The following is a 3670-nucleotide window of genomic DNA, read 5'->3' on the forward strand; positions in this document are numbered from 1 at the left end:
ATTACTTAAATAGTTTAACAGGGAACTTTGAAGCCTTTAGAGACCAAGGCTCAGCCCTCATCAATTTGCAAATATAGTCTGGCTACATTTCACATTACTCTGGTTTTTGGAAACATCTATTTACATTCTAGAGGGGATATTCATTAACCACTGGTAAATCAACAATCTATATTTTATTTTTTCCTGCATTTAGTGATGCACACAAAAAACACTGAAAAACCATATAACAGAAACATTAATATTCTTTTATTTATTCAGACGTATAATGAGATAAGGTTGCCATTTATTTTAAACTTTATGTTAAGAGAAGCACTGAATATTAGAGACTTCTTATGACTAGAACCAATTCATTTTTGCTCTGAAGGACAATTGCCATCGAAATTAACATTTAACCCTACTCTTTTATCTCAGAATATAAACTAAGGGAATATCACCACATGGGGTAGTCACAGGCTATCGATGTTAGAGCCATAGGAAATTGTTTAAAGTTTATGAATTGGGGGAATGGCATAATGATAGTGGTGTCTCAGAAGGATTAATCTTGATATGTATTTTATATGAATACATGCATTGTTCATTCAACAAAAGCTTCAAGAGGATGATAAAAGATTTTCTATATGAGTTTCCAGGAAGTTGAAGTGGAAGACTTGTACTCTAACTTGTACAGAGGATGAATGAGAAGATTGCATTATAAGGACAAGTTGAGGCCAACTGAAATTTAGTGATTTTAAGGATCAAGACTATTAACTGAAGTGTCTTATCTTGGGTTGTCGAGACAACCAAAATTTTTCCAGACCTTAGTAGAGTCTAATGATATTTATTACCCACTACAAAATCTTTTCAGCAATCATGGCTCATGATTTTAGTTTAATTAATGCCTGCTAAATTTTTTTTAAAGAGCCATAATTTATTGAGAGTACATCCTCTCCCAATTCCACACATGGTGTGCCCTGCCCTCCCTGCCTCCCTCCCCATGTCCAATTCCTTGGTCACTTCTGACGTTTGTAGATCTTCTTTGCCATTTCCAAAAAGATAGATGGGGAAAGGGGTGATGAATGCTTCTCAATGAGCCCCATCAGTCTACTGTAACTTTCCTCTTCAAACCTGGTGAAATGAGCAGGCAATTCAAGTTTCTCATACAGTTCCTTCACTTTGGCAACCTTCTCTGGATCTTTCTGTCCATAAGTCTCCTCCAACATCTTTCTTTGCTCAGATGATGCCAGCTGAAGGCACTTCACCACCAGCCAGCTGCATTTGTTGTCCTGGATGTCAGTACCAATCTTGCCAGTCACACTGGGGTCACCAAAAAGGTCAAGGTAATCATCCTGAATCTGAAAAAATTCCCCCATGTCCAGAAGGATGTTCTTGGCATTGGCATGTTCTTTCTCCCCATCTATGTCTGCCATGTACATAGCAGCAGCAAATGGTAAGTAGAAGGAGTAGAAAGCTGTCTTGTATTTGACAATGGTCTTATATCTCTGCTCAGTGAATCTGGTAAGATCAACCTTGCCCTGAGGGGCTGTGATAAGATCGAGGGTTTGGCCAATCTCAGTCTGGTAAGTGCTCTGTAGGAAGAGTTCCATGAGGTTCATGTAATAGGGCTGCCCATGGCAGTAATGCTTCAGGAGGCGGTAGATACAGGCTTCCAATAACATGGCATCATTGATGGCATCCAAGCCAATGCCAGGCTTCTTATACCAGCATGGCTGTCCCTGGCGGGTAAGAGAAGCATCTATGATGTCATCTGTTACTAGGAAGAAAGCCTGGAGCAGTTCCACACACCAGCCCACTGCTAGTGCTCTCTGTAGACTGTCAGCATTCTGCTTTCGGGGTTCCACCAGCTCCCGGAATACCATGAGCACTGATAAGCCTTGGTTGTATTTTCCCCCAAGGGCATTGTATTCTAGGACCTTCTTGAGCCTGGCTATGGCATCTCCCACCTCAGGATGCTCCATCCCATCTTCTGTCAGAATCTTTACAATCTGTGAGAAATGCTGGACAAAGTCCTGCTTGTCTTGGGCAAAAACTGATTTCTGATCTCTGTTCATTCTGGTACCTGGAAGCAGCCAATCTTTTCTGGCCGTTTGCGGGGAAGGAAAGCTGCCTGCTAATTTATTAATCTGGAAGCTATGTGGCACATTGGATAAGGTGCCAGGCCTAGAGTCAACAAGACCCATCTTCCTGAATTCAAATCTGGCCTCAGGTACTTATTACTTGTGTGACTCTGGGCAAATCACTTAACTCTGTTTGCCTCAGTTTCCTCATGTGTAAAATGAGCTAGAGAAGGAAATGTCAAATCACTTCAGTATCCTTGTGAAGAAAATGCCAAATGGTGTCACAAAGAGTCAGACATGAATGAAACAACCAAATAACAAAATTTTTAATCAGTATCAATTGAATGATCAGAACTAATTTAAAATGCTGGTGATTTACTGCTACCTAAAGGTCAGTATATGGATATTTGAAATAGCCGGCAAATTAAAACTAGTAGAATTTTGGTAACAAAGGATTGGAAATTGTGGTGATGCCCATCAATTGGGGAATGACTAAGCAAGTTGTGGTGTTATAAAGGCAAGTATGAGCAGCTTTCCAGAGGACTGCTGCTGTGAACAGCTTCAAGGTTCTGATTACATAGTATAGTGAACTCTCTATTTATTAAGCAGTAAATTAAGGCTATCAAAGTACAGAAATCAAAGTACAGCATTCACAATGTCATGACATAACTTATCAATAAAATGGCTGCATAGTTTTCACAAAAGTGGCCACATAGTTTTAAACAAAGTACAATCATTTAGTAACTCAATCATTTAGTAAGTCCTTAATTCAATCATCTTTAAGGAGACTTGTATCCTTAATGGGCACAAAGTACAAAGGTCAAAATTATCTACCCCTAGGTCACAGTAAATCATAATCTTCTAAGTCAGTATCAGGTACCCAAAAAGATATCTCTTCATCTTGCCTCAAGGCTAGCTCTCAGATTCCATGGTTCCTCTTCCATGGTCCCAACTTCTTCCCAAATATGCCCAACTGCCACCTGGATCCAAGGGCAGTTATTTCTCAGTTCCTTGTCCAGTTCATTATCCAGTTACTTGTCCAGTTCATGTTCCATTGTGAAGCTCATAGTGTCCAGTCCACCTCGAGTCCTTCACAGTTCCTGTTTCTGGGAAGACAAAGGTTAACTGAGCCATAATGATATTCATGCACATTGCCAGCACCATCATCATTCACTATATGCCTATGAAATCAACAGGGACCCACAAACAAGGTCCAAGAGTTCAACACAAATCATCAAGATACAAATCAACACAGACCCAAAAACAAGGTATGACAACTCAACACATATCATCAGTACAGTCATCAGACCTCTGAATCCCTCCTCCAGTACTTCTATAAACAGACAACCAGGCTTCCACTAAGATCCCGGGGCTTCTGTAGAAAGTATCACAAACAAACATTAACACAGACTGAAGAGACAAACTGAGTGCCAGGATACCACAAGTTTTTTTTTTTCCTTCTCCACCACAAGAGTTCCCTTCTCAGTTCTGCTCAGTGCTCAGTTCTCAGTTTTCCTCTCTTCTCCCTTCTGCCACCAGAAGTTCTTTTCTCAATTCTGTTCTCTCCAGCCTGGGCCTCTCTTTATATATGACCATTAGTTCCTCCCCTTCCTGGG

At 40.4% G+C, this 3670-nt stretch overlaps 1 pseudogene; it reads right to left on the reverse strand.

Annotated features, from left to right (window-relative positions):
* Window positions 1-886: 886 nt before the first annotated feature.
* LOC138144017 (farnesyl pyrophosphate synthase pseudogene) lies at window positions 887-2101 on the reverse strand (annotated as a pseudogene).
* Between the last annotated feature and the right edge of the window lie 1569 nt (window positions 2102-3670).

The sequence above is a fragment of the Petaurus breviceps genome, unplaced genomic scaffold, assembly GCF_028583685.1.
Source record: "Petaurus breviceps papuanus isolate PSGF00001 unplaced genomic scaffold, PetGlider_PUasm1.0 90683, whole genome shotgun sequence".
In the NCBI taxonomy this organism is placed as follows: domain Eukaryota; kingdom Metazoa; phylum Chordata; class Mammalia; order Diprotodontia; family Petauridae; genus Petaurus; species Petaurus breviceps.